The sequence below is a fragment of the Centroberyx affinis genome, unplaced genomic scaffold, assembly GCF_046629955.1.
Source record: "Centroberyx affinis isolate AG114_WGS23_722 - 3 ecotype Tasmania unplaced genomic scaffold, CSIRO-AGI_Caff_v1 ptg002845l_1, whole genome shotgun sequence".
Classification (NCBI taxonomy): domain Eukaryota; kingdom Metazoa; phylum Chordata; class Actinopteri; order Beryciformes; family Berycidae; genus Centroberyx; species Centroberyx affinis.
Window position 1 is genome coordinate 195,414 of NW_027280985.1, and position 16,251 is coordinate 211,664.

Sequence of the window (16,251 nt, forward strand, 5' to 3'; positions counted from 1 at the left end):
TTGCAAGCGTTAGGCCTATACTTCTACCATTTCTGTCAAATAGAATGTAACCCCTGTACATGCCATCTTAGGGCATGTGTCCATATTGCATTTTTCTCTGGCAGAAAAGTGCTGGCAGGGTGCTGAGGAACGCTTCATCCCAGCGCCTCATCAAAAAAGTGCTGGGAACGCTTTTTTGATGAGGCGCTACGCATGGGTTTTGTTTCTATGACAACAATATCTTGACATTAACGTTAGCTAGGTAGCTAACTTAACGCTACGTTAACAGAGGGTTGACTATACAGCCAGCAACAAGCTTACAACGCGTACGGTGATAAAAGCACAACACTCACCAGCAACATTCAGTGTCCGGCCGATCTGCTCCCACAAATGGGTTTTTCTGTCTCTGTTGTGATAGTTTCTGTGAGACATATCATACAGGTGCGCTGGAGCGCACAGGTGACGACACCAGCGCCTTTCTGAAAAGTTCAGAGATTTCCAACTAGAAGCGCTCGGAGCGCCTGCACAAAAAAGTTGGAGCGCTCTGAAAAAAGACGCTGGGTGCAGCGCTTTTTCTCTAGGCGGCCGCATACGCCCTCTCCTCATTGGGAACAATTGAAAAAAGACGCTGGTGCTCAGAAAAAAACACTATATGGACACTCACCCTTATGGAGCGCCCTCCTGTGTTAAGTAATCCATGTCGGGTACTAATGGAATAGCTGTGCTGTTCACGTTAATTTATGATTTCATGTGAGAGTAAATGACTCCTTGGTTTGTTTACATCTGCCTTCTCATTATGAATGTTGCTTAAGTCTGTGCATCTGCAATAAGCCCAGGGAATGCTGACTGCAGAAAAGGGAGTAATTTGCTGTCTCTGTCCACATGTGAGGAAGTGCAGCTGAATAAATAGGCTTTGCTGCACCTCTCCATGAAGGTTATTCTCTTCTCCTGTCCTCTCCTCTGCTCTACCCCTACCCATACCCGTACCCTTGCCTGAGTAGCAGATTTGCTATTCAGCTCGGCTCTGACAAAGCCCTGTCAGCATTGACAAATTTGAAGGGCCATGGCTGCAACTCTAATATCTCAAACCCACTTTCTCCATCTGTGGTACAAGGGAGTAAATGACCTGGTGCAACCAGGAGCAGGTGTTCTGTTGGTGATTGATATGATAGATGGTTAGATAGATAGATGGCTATAGATAGATGGATAGCTATAGATCGATTTCTATAGATATAGATAGCTACAAATATAGAAAGAAAAAGAAACACATGCATTTGTCACTTAGTGAAACTCAAGCTGTGTTTTGTTATTTTTCAAACAATGGGGTTTTGTTTAATGGGGCCGTTGGAATCATTTGTTGGTTTCACATCATTACCTGCCACCATGCAGACTTGTTTTGGACCAGAAAGGATGATTTTCAGCTGATAGTGTGGGGGAAAAAAATCTACCATTCAGCCTGTTGCTTGGGAAATTATTCTGTCAAGGCTAGCACTGGTGTTTCATGCCAATGCTTTGGAAACTAAAAGCAGTGTGTCCCACGTTTCTACTTTACTTGGGTTTTGGAAGGTTGAGAATGTCACCCAAGGGCATGATAGAATTACAGGAGTTGTGCGGAAAACAGGTGTTGAGAGTGATTGGATCACAGGTTTTGAGACACTTTTTGCTGAATGCTGTTTGCATCTTGTGCCTAAAACATTAATGCTAATAAAATACAATATACAGTAAACCAAATGGAAAATGAGTTGCTAACGTTTCTGGAGACAAATCAATGTGTACTATCTGAAACATAGTGGAGGCACAAAAGGAATGAGATCGTTGTTTATTTAACGCATCTGGTGGATAATGATAGATCTGTGTGCAGTGCGTCCAATGAAACTAAGCTTTCCAGAGATGTAAGAAGTTACATACTATAGGGCACAGAATCCACATAGGAAATGAATACAGATTTCTAATGCAGTTTTGGAAAACAAGTGAGTTTAGGCTAATCCTTTGTTCTCCAAATAAGTAGAAGCAACTATTGGTAATGCTCCAGTTGTAAAATTCAAAAGACATCTCGCCTGAATACCAATACTGATGAAGGCTTTGCAAAAGCACTTGTTGTTTCTCCAATAGTTGTTCCTCCAGCTAATTATTTTCTAATGCTTCAGATATGGTCAGAAACAAACTCTCATAACCTGTATTTTGAAAAGAATTGTCCTTGAAATATTGTTGTGTATGCATGGTATACTACTGGGTGATGCATGCTATGGTATTAAGCCCCAGCAGTCTATCCCAATAGGTCTCACTCCCACACCACAATCTGAGCCACAATATGCAACTGTAGTGTGGCTGCATGTAATGGCCATTAACTCGGCTAGAAAGCATCAACCTCGAAGTATGAGCAGAAATATGAGCTTTGATCTTGTCAGATCAAAGCTGTCAATTTCCTCAGATTTCCTCATATTCAATTGTCAATTTCATATTTCAATTTTTGTGACATGTCGAGGAAACACAACCAAACTTCGCACACATGATTAAAGGTCCCATATTGTGTAAAACAGGATTCCCCTTGCCTCTTTGATTATAAATGAGTTGGATCTGCTATCTAAACATTGTGAAAGTATCAAAAGGCATGGTTGCCATCTAAATCCACACAATCCATATTAGAAGACTGAGCCTCTAAACGAACCGTTTGGACTTCCGCAACTTTGTAGCATCACAAAGGTTTGCTCATTATCACAAGTCATTTTTTTTCAAAGCGGTAGAGCGGTTGTCATTGTTTATTTACCGGAGAGTTTTCCCTACCTGTCACTGCCAGGCTGTGGTGTCGTTTCACTCTTGAAACGGTTAGCCAATCAGAACAGAGGGTCGTTGATATTAATGAGCCTTAAAGACACAGAAACAGCCTGTTCATGGTAAGGCTCAGAGAGATGCTGGAAAATGAACGTGTAAAAATGGATTGAGAGTGTTTTTGGTACATGACACCACACAAACAGCTTTTAATGGAATTCAAGACATAAAATAAAACACTGGAAATTGTAGAATATGGGACCTTTAAACTGGAGACGATGCAGCCTGATATTACTCACTCTAAACTGGACTCAAAAATGTTGAACAGGGGTAATGCTTGTTTTGTGCTTATATCATGGGTAGGCAGAGAAGAGAGCAGTATTCTGCTGCCAGAGAATCCTTCAGTCTGATTTTAATCTCAGTGGAAGACAGAATTAAAAATCAAACAGAAGGAGTTGTCATGTTCAAATACTCCTAAATTACATTTCTCTCTTACAAGCTAGTAATTTGGTACACATATGAGAAAAATCTTCACACCTCAGGAATCAAACACACTTTGATTAAGTGGGGCTTACTGAAGCTTTGCCTACAGTTAGCAATGGAACCTACCTAATTGTCAAGCTGATGGTCACTGATGAGCAATGATGATGACAGGACAATAATTGATGTGGTCGTGTTGTTTAAACTAGCTTACTGAAAACTACTGCTTAGAAGATTTCTTGAATGGGTGTGAAGCACTTGGGAATGAAATGCAGTCGGAAGTTCGTGAATTTTGTTTGTAAAATCCTGCCTTTACAGTAGTACGTCTTGTGCTATGTAAACAGATTATAAGATTATTTAGATTATGTATATACAAAAAGCAACATCCATTGGAATGTGAAAGTAATCTGAGGATGGAGAGATGTTGTTTCTTTATAAAGGGGAAGAGGGGAAAGAGGAAGAAAGCAGACTAGAGTTCCTTGCCATGATTTCTGCGTGGGAGAGGAGGCTATTCACTCAATGCTCTCTAGGGGAAATATAAGGCCAGGGTTTCTAAAGAAATGATTAGATCACCAGTGGTCTATGCAGGCGTAATTACGGAAACAGACAGTTTCCTTTTAAAGAGGTTTAAAGACGTGAATGCACAGTATTTTTTTCTTAGTGCACCGGTTAGACAAACATGTTGATTTAATAACAGTAATCCTGTTGCAGTGAGAAAATTAGCTGTCACATTTCAAAGAAATTAAATTTAGCCTAATGACACGTCTCTTCTAATATGTCTTTCCCTCAATCATATGAAAATAGGTTGGTGCCCTTGGGAGAAACCAGTTTTTGGTTACAAGATTTCAGAGTTCCATATTCAACTTGAGAAGTGGAAGTCTAGACCTAAATGGAGCTAATCACAGTTGAGAGTTAATCACAGTAGAACCCAATGTGTATTGCAGTATGTAGAACATCTTACCTCACTAAGCTAAAGAATTTAGTAGAAATGCCAATGTTCTGGAGGCTATCCAGCAACAAGGTTGAACATGTTTGATGATGGAGGGAAGGGTCGTTCAGAAGTTCAACAAAAGCCTTGAGGTAAAGTAAAAAAAAAAATGTCGCCCACTCTACTTCACCTTGTGTGTATGTTCTTTGCTACATCCTGCAGGTTTTCAAATATAAACTTTGAGTGACCTGTCCAGGTAACTTCTCGCTCAGTCAGGGCAGCCGAGTGGGGAGTGCCCTATCTTTTGTCTCCTCTCTTCACTCTAATTGCTCTTAGAAAAATCCCTTGTAACTCTCTCCTAACCTCTTATTCCGTTTCTCTCCCTAACAATTCACTCTTACATGATACATTATTCTATACTCACGATGGAATATTGTAAGGGCACTGAGGCCCTGACCTATACAGTCCTTACGATTGGTTGCTTGTAGTTTTGGTGATCTAGGAATTTACGCTTATTCTACTCTTGCGCTCTTTGTAAGACAAGCTGGAAAAAAGGAGCCAGCTAAATGCCTGAAAAGTAAAATTTTATTATTTTTTCCAACATACAATATTTGTCTCTTGTGTCAAAAGATCTGCCACACATACTTTACATCTGAATACTGAACAGAGAGAAATGAACCTGGATCCATTCCATTCTGAAGTAATCTAGTAACAGTTAGCAATGGGTGTACTAGTCTTTTTTTTTTTTAAATTTTTATTATTCCTACTAACAAACATGGTACATACAATAAGCTTAAATTGTTATTCCACATTCCATTTCATCCTGCTCTATACAGAGTATCGAAATAGTAGGGCTATGCTCTATAGCATGGAGCTATGTAGACATGTGACTTAGCCTACTCATTAAAGGATGATTTCTCTTATTTTCAACCTGGGCCTTATCTTCGTAGTTTACTTACTTCACTGTAGAGCTTGACGTTGCTTCAATTCGCCGCGAGTGCTGCTGTCAAATACACACATATAGAGCCAACATAACCTGCAACAGCTGAACCCAAAAACTGTCCATGCAACACAAAAATACTCACGCTGCAGTTGAACATGTCTTTAAATAGTTGCGACATTATCAAAACATTTCACTTACTTTTCCCCATCAACAAACCCTGGGTTACTAAATCTGTTAAAACTGTACTGAAACAAAAGAAAACCTGCTTTTATCAGGGAAAGAACATTCAGAGAGCTGAGGTTCAGAAAACTGTTAAAAAGGAGTTATGGTTAGCCAGATTAAGATATAAGGACTGAGCTGAAAGGGAACTAAGGGGAATTCACAATTGAAGGGATGAAAACTATGGTTGGGTTGCAGCAAAAGAATGGGGACATTTTATTTAGATTATCAGCCACTGAGTTTTATTTTATATGTGATTTGATGTTCACAATTTTAATTCAGAAGTTTCAGGTTTTAGAGACAGAATGGCTGACGATATTGTTACGGTACAGATTGATGAGCGACGGGTAAGGTTATGCAATCCTTTAGTCATATCAAAGAGAGGAAGAGTCCTGGCCCAGACTGCATTGGGGGAAGGCTGCTGAAATATTGTGCTAGACAACTCCGTGGCATTTTCTCCTTTATTTTCCAGCTTTTGAGAAGAGTCCCTAGATGGAAATAATCCATTGTGGTACCAATAGCCAAGGTTAAGGCCCCTAAATGTCTCAATGACTTACGTCCTGTGGCCTTGACCTAGCAGGTAATGAAGACATTTAAAAGCTTGGTGAGGAGTGAGGGTTTACATCTGACTGAGCATAAGTTAGATCCACTACAGGTTGCCTACAGGGCCAAGAGAGGGGTGGATGATGCTACTATCACTCTCCTTAACCTGATCCATAGGCACCTGGAGGGTGATAAAAGCCATGCTCGTTTGCTCTTCATTGATTTTTCATCAGCTTTTAATTGTATTCAGCCTCATGTTCTGGTTCAGAGGCTTATTTCTGATTTTACCATTGGTTTTAATACGATTTGTTTTTAACCAAAAGACCCCAGAGGGTGAGGGTCAATGGTTCCCTCTCTCATCGACTGTCATCCTCCACAGGCTTCCCACAGGATTGTGTTCTCTCTCCACTGCTGTTTGTTCTCTACACCAATGACTGTCACTGCAAATCTAGCCTGAATCAAGACATCCTAAAATTTGCAGATGACTCAGTTATCGTTAGCCTTCTCGGTAATGACAAACAGAATGATGGCCCAGTGGGTGATGAGTTTGTTGACTGGTGCAACCAGTCATTCTTGCTACTTAATGTTTCCAAAACCAAGGAGGTGTTGATAGATTTACAGAGGTAGCCTCTTCTTCCTCAACTGTTATCAAGGGCGAGCCAGTTGGGATCGCTCAGCAGTACAAATACTTGGGCAACGTCATAGATGATAAGCTCACTTTTGAGACGATGCCTTATGTAAAAAAGCACACCAAAGTTTGTTCTTTTTTAGGAAACTGAGGGGTTTTAATGTTGACACATCACATCACATCACTCTTCGTTTATTGAATCAGTTTTAACATTCTCTATAATCAGCTGGTTTGGCAATCTCAGAATTAAAGAGTCAGTGTGTAATTTCAATGTGTAACACCCAGTAATACAGTCTCAAATTATATTTTCTGATATGTGTTTTTTTGCCGATTATTATATTAAAACAAATTGCCAGATTTTTGAATGGACCTTAGTGTGGTAGGAGGGCATTCACAACAACAAAAACATTAGCCTTGGCCCACTCCTGTGTTTTTGAATGCAGAAATCTTCGCGTGTGTTGTGGCTGTTCACTTTGTTTCACTCACTACCATTTGGGAACATCTGCTGATATATAGTAGTCTTATTACCTTTAACCTTTAACAGAAATATTACCTTTAACCTTTAAGAACAGGAACAAACTGTGCAGTACTACCAATATGTGTGGTAAGATCATTGGTTCCAAACCTGACATTCCCCATATATTCTAGTTAAGGGCCATGAAGAAGGCTCGGCCTATTGTGGCTCGTGCCTATTGGAGACCCCCCAAACCCCCTTTTTAATGAATTTCAGTTGTACCCTTCTGGACACATTCATTCATACATACTGATTCTATGCTTTTCAATATATTGGGAGTTATTTAGAACTTGAGTGTGTTGTGTGTTTTTTCACTTGCCTATTTGCATTGCTGTTATTTAAGGTTGGAAGTCTATTCTTTGTTGTGGGGTACATAAGATTAGAGCTGCAACGATTAATCGATTAGTTGTCAACTATTCAATTAATCGCCAACTATTTTGATAATCAATTAATTGGTTTGAGTAATTTTTTAAGAAAAATAAGTCAAAATTCTCTGATTCCAGCTCCTCAAATGTGAATATTTTCTGGTTTCTTTACTCCTCTATGACAGTAAACTGAATATCTTTGGGTTGTGGACAAAACAAGACAGTTGAGGACGTCATCTTGGGCTTTTGGAAAACACTGATCGACATTTTTCACCATTTTCTGACATTTTATAGACCAAAAAACTAATCGATTAATCGAGAAAAAAAACGACAGATTAATCGACAGTGAAAATAATCTTGCAGCCCTACATAAGATATCATTTCTGATTATAGTGTATGTATCCTTTGTGGGGTTTGACAACGGACTTAAAATGACTTAGACTTTGTCAGGAGAAAGTCCTGGCTGGCACCCTAGTTCCAGTCAACCCGTCACAATATAATCTTCCCAAATTTGGTACCAATAGGTTTAAAAATTCCTTTATCACAGCAGTTATTGTTCTTTTGAATAAATATTGATGGTGACCCCACTAGCTTGAATTCGTGTGATTTATACTGAACTGGTTTTCTATGTGTTTTTTTTATGTTGGATGTAGGCTATTGTAAATGTTCATGTGTCCTGTGCATGTTTTTAATGACTGCAGGCTGTAAGGCAAAATGCCCTTTGGGGACAATAAAGGTTTACTCTACGCTGCTGTAAAGTGGACTGTATTTGGAGATTACTGGCAGTGAGACGACTGAATCTAGATGCATAGTGAAGATTAATGTCAGGGAGTCGTACATCTATGGAGAAAGAATTATGAATGTCCTGAAACCCATTCTTGTGTCCCAGTTTCCTCTTCACTTATCTCTCTCTCTCTCTCTCTCTCTCTCTCTCTCTCTCTCTTCTCTCTCTCTCTCTCTCTCTCTCTCTCTCTCTCTCTCTCTCTCTCTCTCTCTCTCTCTCTCTCTCTCTCTCTCTCTCTCTCTCGTTCGTCAAAAGTCTTGATATTTTAAAAGCAAGCCTTTGATTGGGGAATAATATTATATGCATATTCTGGGTTCAGAGAGGAGAAGAATAACCCCTCCCACCTTCCCCTTTCGGAAAGCCCTTTGTTCCCCTGTCTTTATTTTTTTCACTCTGTCATATCTGAAAGAGATTGAGCGATATATACCATCAAAAGCCTTTTTGAAGCTTCCCACTCTCTTTCAAAATCCTTTTGATTTCCGACGGCTTTGACTGCTTAATATTCCAAACTAGTCGGTGGCCTTTTCAGAGAACTAACAAGGTTCTGAGGATGCGAGTCTTGTCTTCATGCGGAAGGCAGCTGGGGCACAGCCTTCTTCTATCTCAGACCTCACATCAAGGTTGCCGTGCTCCTAACAAGTTCTGAGCTCTTCTTCAGACACACAGTGGCTGGTAGGACATTATCTTTCTGTCCTTGGTCTACAGGAGTGCCTTCCTCTCTCCCTTCAAAAGCAAGACATGCACTAAGCTTCCTTTTGCTCTAGACTGGCAGCACAGTGTTGTATCTGTGGCTAATGAAGTCTCATGCGGACACTACTGTGGAGGTTTGGAGTTTACAGTTTCAGCTTCCACATGCATTATAGGATAATGAAAACTCATACTTAATTGTTTAGGTACCGTATTTGTGTGCCAAATGCTAAATATTGTGTGTGTATTTGTGTGTTTTGTTGCAGCTTCTACGACTTATTGCCAGAACCAGATGTCATAGTCTTTGCAGCTCCAGCTTTTGTCTACAAGGATGAAAGCACTTTACTACAGAGAGCCCCATAGAGTCTTGACAGGCACCAAGGCTATTTACTCAGCTTCCAAAAACTCGGTCCCAACTCATATTTACTTTCATCTCGGCTTCCTCTTGCGAGCTTGCCTTTGCCACCTCCCTCTCCATGCCTTATCCTCTCATCCTATTTCTTCAGTTTAGAGTTGGAGAGCAAAGCGGGAGTGGCTCTCAGAGAAAGCATCAGTTTTCAAGTTCCTCTGTCACTATACATTTGCTCGCAGGCTCCCCCTGCCTCCCCAGAGCCTGCTTGTTTTTTTTGCCTCAGCCTGCCACTATACCCCTCCTTACCCCGATATTAGCATGATCCAATGACTGAATGCAAAAAGAGGCTTAGAATGTGTGTTTATTTAAATGGTAACTGACTCGTGATGCCACAGGTGCAGTGTGGCAGTATGCGCAGTTTGTTAGGCAAGTTACCAATGGAAAAATGTTTTTGCAAGAGAAAAGAAGAGAGGGAAAGCAATGGGGGAACAGCTGCACCCAATCTGGGTGTAATCCATGGTGGAGACGCTGCGACAGACCCGCATTCTTTCATAGGCAGTAAAAGGGAGAGACAGAGCCCCAAAATATATGCAAAGCCTTCGTGAAAAACAGCAAAATTTACTGACTATATTCCTGAACACTTGTGACAGCCACGACACGTCTCTCAGCGTGTGATGCAGGCCCACTGAAGCCCTCTTTATTCACTAAATCCACTGTGAAGATTACCCTAATGTTTTGAGAGTTGGGAGAGGTTGGCCTGGTGAACTGCGCTCTCGGACTATAGACCTAGCTTGAGTGTCTTTTTTGGGGCCCCAGTGTTTATGGCCTTGAAATTTTTTCTCATTGATTGGACACTGGTGTAAAGGAATTGCTAAGATTGATAAGAGATTTATATGTAGCGGTGGGCCTTGGCATGCATTGAAGGCGAATGAAAGACATCTGTCTTGGTAATGTCTTGATTTTCCATCCATGCATTTTTTTCCCCTTCCAATAGGCTAGTGTCATGTTGAGGCATTATATTCGTTAGTCCATATTAAGATGTACCCTGGAACTTCTCATTTTATGAGCAACAGCTTTGACAGGCCATTATGAATCAGGAATGAGCAAGAGATTCCATTTCCTTTTCAAGTGTACATCTATTATTTAATGTGCGTTGGTATATGCATAATGGAAATCAGCCTGGAAAGAGCCACTTTCTCTTCCATCTTTATTGGATGCCAGATTGAATATTGTATCTTGATAGTCTTCTGTATGAAGCTCAGTGCTACCATTTCTCGTTTCATGTTTTGGCCCATCTAAAGTTCAACTTTGTTGCTTCTGTGTGTGTGTGTGTGTGCGCACGCACATGTGCTTACATATCCCATCAGTTTTGACTTGGCATACAGATGTGTGCCTTCAAAGCATTTGTTTTTGCTAACCTGCAGGCAGACAGCACCCAGAAGGAAAGCAGACTATTTTATCCATGCAATTGCACCAGTATTCCTTAGTTACACTGAAAGCAGTGCTGTGTGGTACAGTGACTACATTCAGCATCAATGTCATGCATTCATCTCAAAGCTGGAGATGTCATTTTTCAGCTGTTTCCCATGTGTTCATTTCCCTATAAAAATGACAGCAGCAGAACTCAAGACAGTAACTTGTGCAGTGATGCAGTTGGGTGTACATACATGCTTCAGCAGATGTGACTGACTGCTGTCACTGAGAGCGGTCGGTGAAACTGCTTTACTGATTCTCTTTGGTATCAAAGCAGCTTTTTCTTTGCGGATCTTCAACTCTACCCGCTAAAGGATCTATGTCCTGAATCAAAACTTGTAGCATGTGTATCTGTGTGTGTGTGTGTGTGTGTGTGTACACAAGAGTGAGGTAGGGTTGGCAAAATGTGTGCTAAAGAAAAGAATGGCATAAGCAGATCAATCCAGAGCTCCAAGCAGACATCTCAATTAATTTGGCCCTTCACTTTGCAGACTCAGAATTCTTGGACAGTGCTTTGGGCATCAGATGGTCAATAATGCCTGGCACCATGGTACCATCAGTGGTGTGATCATTCAATGTTTGGCTAGCCATTGATTCCCCAGAGAAAATGGATGTATTATGAATGCCCAACAGATGGGTCTCCATCTCTCTTTTCACCACACCCTGGCTGTAAGTCCTGATAGATGACTGCTTGTGTCAGGATGGCAGCAAATGAGGAGCGACCGGAATAATTGATGGCCTAATATCATTCTCGGTCAAGCCTCTCTAAAAGTAATATCCTCTGCCTAATGTTCAAAATGTATTCACAGGAGAGGGCCATAAAGTTGATGTTCATGATTCATATGCAAGGTGTCAACCCCTTGCTTAAGAAAGGTCGATTGAAAGGGACACTATGTAAAGGCTATGAAAATGGTGTCAGCTCAGTGCTAAGCTAAGAGAGGCACATGTTAAGCCACCTTGAAGAAGTGCTAGTGTGCTGCTAGTCTTTCACTCTCCTTGCTCTTGATCAGACATCTTTAAGCTGATGATATACAGGCAAATTTATAGGGCAAATTTGGGGCAGAATTTGCTGGCAATGTCTATGAGGACTGGGCAATGGGCAAAAAGGGCAATGGTAATTGACAAATTTGAGGAGGATGAGTGAAAAATGATAAAATAACAGATACTGCTGTCATCACTGTGATCTTGGCCTCCTCTTTTCTACTGAAAATGTAATAATTTAATCATTTTATCCAGACAATCCACTGCAATTTCAGTCTGTAGCATACCCCGCCCTTTAAAAAGTATTTCACTCCATTGTTTCTTCACTTTGTAGTGTTGCAGCCTGAATTCAAAATGGATTCAATTGAGATTTTTTTTTTTTAACAGCAATCTACACAAAGTACTCCATGAAGGCAAAATGAGAACAGGTTTATAGCAATTTTACAATTTATTCACAGAAATATCCCATTATTTATATATATAGGCTAGTACATTCAACCCCTGTGTACAAGTGTGAAAGGTGAAAAAGCGATTACAGCTTGGAGTCTTCTTGGATTTGTCTACATCTGCTTGCCACATCTGGATTTGGGGATTTTGTTGCATTCTTCCATGCAGATTTGATCAAGTGTGGTCTAGTTGGATGGGGATCATCTGTGAACCGCCATCCTCAAGTCATTCCACAGATTTTCAAAAGGATTCAGCTCTGCGTGTTGGATGGGCCACTCAAAGACTTCGACGATCTTGTTCTGAATATTGATTTAGCTGTAAACTAAGTGTCGTTAGAAATCATTGCCAATCTAAGGTCTTTCATGCTCTATAGCAGGTTCTCCTCAAGATTTTGCTTGTATTTGGCTCTGTTCATTGTTCACTTTATCTTCTCAAGAAGAAAAAATGGCGTCCCTGCTGCTGAAAAGCACCCCTTCCTCCCAACGTGATGATACATGCACTAATCTCTTCTCACTATTCTCTTTCTGGTGACGCAGTTGTACTAGGCAGGCACAGGTTAGGCCTTAGGTTGCAGTGGCACAGCTGTGTTGATTTGAGTTTGCCGAGAACGGATATGGAGGCCGGTGGTTCCAGGATGCTGGAATTCACGGTTCTTCTTGAGGTTTTCGTGGGCCTAACTCAATGAAACAGTGGTGAAGGAAGGTTCCCACTTGATAACCCTAATGATATACCCACACTCACACACTCAACCCTGTAACATCTAGTTTAGGTGGCTAATGAAAGGCCTGATGGCCTTGTCGGTCTATTGGACGGAATAGTCTGTTATCCTCTACGGTAAATATTTGTGGATTAGTACATAAATATTGCAACGTTTGATTTGGGTTTCTCTATGGATGCTTCCTATTGGTAAAGAATGAAAATTGAGAATGAGTACTTTATCATGAGCAAATTATTTTTTATTTGTATGTAGAATTGATCAAATAGTCCCCAGCTCTGTTGTGTGCATGCCTTTGTGGTGACTACATATGGAGCAACTGAGACGTTACTCCAGCAAGGCAGAGCTATATCCAGATGTTCACTCCTTTGGGGGAAGAGACACACGTCTAGAGGGAAGCTATGTTGCTTAGAGAGAGCCTAGATGACAGGAATGATGCAAGATAAGCCCAGGAAGAATGAGGTGCTCCAGGCTGTCATTTGCTCTTGTTTTCTGCATCTTGCCAACTGCCTGCAGCACACCTGCCTCCAAAAAAAGCATCAGTAGGCCTATACAGTAGCCAGGGAATATTGATTAAGGCTGCTGACATTTCTAGCTCCTTTTCATTTCTAACATTATGAACTCTGGCCGAATACAAGACTTGGATAAGGATTGTCGTTATGCTTGTTTCAGTTGAATGTCTGAGGGCAGGGTTATAATATTTTTTGAATTCACATTATATTGATTGTTTACATTTATTGTCATTTCTCACTTAGAGTGAATTTTAGTTTCAAATTTACATTTTATTGATTGTTTACATTTATTTTCATTTCTCAGTTTCAGTGAGTTTTAGTGTGTTTGCTGGTTTAAGTTCGATTATGATTTTTTTTCCAATGTTTCTAACTGTTAGGTCCTTGCAGAATTTCTCTGAGTAACTGCTGGGACATAAGCAATGTATAGGCCATTGCTGTCCTGGCATTTTCATGTTAAGCTATTAAAATTTTTGTACGGAGTGACTATAGTGACTACACATCATGTATGAATTTGCTCCACAGCAGCTGTCCGGTAATGGGTTGCAGCCTGGTGATTATTCAGTCGGCCTTGTCTCCAGTTCCTTTTCATGTCAGCAGAATGGAGAATCAGTCGATGGAACAAAAGGCCCAGCTAGGTGTAACTCCAAGAAATGTGCACCTCCAAATTGCACCATAGATACCAGTGTAGATGATGACTTCAGTGATCACCTGAGGGCAACTAGAGCTGTTTACGCCGTTTAAATGTTATCCCTTGTGTGTGTACCTCTGCCCTTCCTCCACCCCCCACCATTTTATTCCTCAGACAAAGTGCTTTTTCTCAGTGAGTCACAGAAACAGCTCAATGACTTCCTTCATATGATTGCTAGTAAAAAAAAATTTGCTGGTTCAAATGGCCTATCAGCAGAAACATTTTAATGGAGTAGTAAATGTGTCATCAATAATGCACAAACACCTTTATCATGTCTGTCACATGTCTGCTGCTGGCATGGTGGGAGTAGTTTATCACAAAATGGATAATGATCATACAGACCAGACATTTTTTTATGTATCAGTTCATGGGAAAAAAAATCCTCTTGTGTTTTGGACATATCAGTAAAGGCAAATTAGTTCATCGCTAATGCTCTGCATATGGAGTTGCATCTAGCTGCATCTCCATATGTTGCATCTATGAGATCCATAGTTTTGATACAGGGACAACTTAAAAAGTTTCATCCTTATTGGCTTGGCATCAGAGTATTCAAAAGAGTACCTGTTGTCATGTGTGATTTGCAAGGCAGTGAAGTCTTGTAGACTTTACATGCTTTTGCTTTCTGTAGTTCAATGACAAGAGCGGTACATCACATGCAATTAAATATTCCAGTGTGAAAAGAATTTTCCAACCAGAATCTTCACCCAGTCCACAGCAAATCCAACCATGTGACTTGCCCGGCTGCTATTAACATTTTATTGTCCAACTTTTCTGCCGTGTCTACTCTTGGCTGGCTCACGCTCTTTATTCTTCAAGCACTGTAAAACTGCAGTAGCTGAAGCGAAGACTGGTGGGCGCCCAGCTCATATAATTTCTATAATATCTAATTTAAGTGCTTTGTCAATAAGCTAATTTCATAAAAAGATCAATAGGCTCTCTTTGACACGGTGATTTAGCACCATCTTTAGTTTAACAGCCTCTTTCGACAGAAGCTGTTAGGAAATTTATATTGGTGAGATTAATTGCGGAGTAAAATATCCATGTCACTCTCTGCACATTTGCTATGATAGATTGGTTGTACATTAATGACCCTGCTGTTGGACGGCCTGTAAATTCATCATGCCTGCAATTACAAACATTTATTTGTTTCCTCATCATCATTTATAGTGCATTCAATGTATAATTCAATGGAGTATTGATGTAAGTGTGTAATTTAACGCCGGTCAAAAAGCAACAATCATTTTTGTTTCCCTCAGAAAAGTTGGTGTTAAAAAGCTGCTTAGCAGGCAGGAGCCATCAATCATAATTTACTTCAAGAAACATTTAGCCTGGTTAAGGGATTTCATTTTGAAAATGTACAACCTAATAAAAGACCAAGATGCTTGGAGTATTTGGGGATCAATTCTTCAACAGTTTTTTATAAGACTTAACTGTAGAGCCTGCATCAGACTGAAGACATTTTGTGCAGGCTTCAGTTAGATAAGTCTAAGGTTGGGTGTATGGCAATGGTAGAAGACATAATTGCCTTTATAAGAAAGGCATCCATATAATTAACATGCAAAATGCTGTTTTTTTGTTGTTGTTTTTTTGAGAAATGAAATTCTGTGGACTTTGTGGAAGGACATTATGGAAGGACTTGATGGATTGACTGAAACAGTTCCCAGTTTGTGATAGATCAGATAGATTTCTCACTAACATGTAGAGACCTGGTAATCTGGTAATGGAACAGCCTGTGTTACCCTGCAGTGGAATCACAAAGCATGTATGCTTGCCTACTTTACCCTGCATTCCTAGGTGATTGTGTTGTAATGTACCCTATATCCCAAAATCCATCATTAAGCCAAGCATAATGCCTAAGTAATATGCATGTTTGTTAGTCGCTATAATGAAGTTCCACTTGCTCCTGTCTCATGTGTAGGTGCTGAAGAATCTGCAAATAGAGATTACCGGAAGAACCAGCAGTTGGATTACTTGTGGTGGATGTCGACAGGATGTCGAGCCAGTTTGCCGTTTCTTGGTGAATGGATTAGAGGTCAGTACCTGTACATCTACAGTCTTAGAATTTCTCCATGATCTTCTTAAAGCTGCCATGAACAGTAACCCAGTCTTGCTTGTTTAAATGAGTGAGCATAGCTGTACAACTCTTGCCTGGGTCCAGACCTTTGAATCCGCCCACTCCATCGAGTTGACTGATTCTGGTCTGGCATCGTGACATGAAACAGCGGTTTCTCGGTTGAAAAATGA

At 40.5% G+C, this 16,251-nt stretch overlaps 1 protein-coding gene across 1 annotated transcript in view; it reads left to right on the forward strand.

Moving 5' to 3' along the window:
• glceb (glucuronic acid epimerase b) overlaps positions 1–16,251 on the forward strand; it is a 62,845-nt gene that overhangs the window by 15,984 nt on the left and 30,610 nt on the right. The window contains exon 2 of the mRNA XM_071536235.1: positions 15,926–16,039. The gene's annotated coding sequence lies outside the window, so the exon portion shown is untranslated. The remainder of the gene's footprint in view (positions 1–15,925; positions 16,040–16,251) is intronic.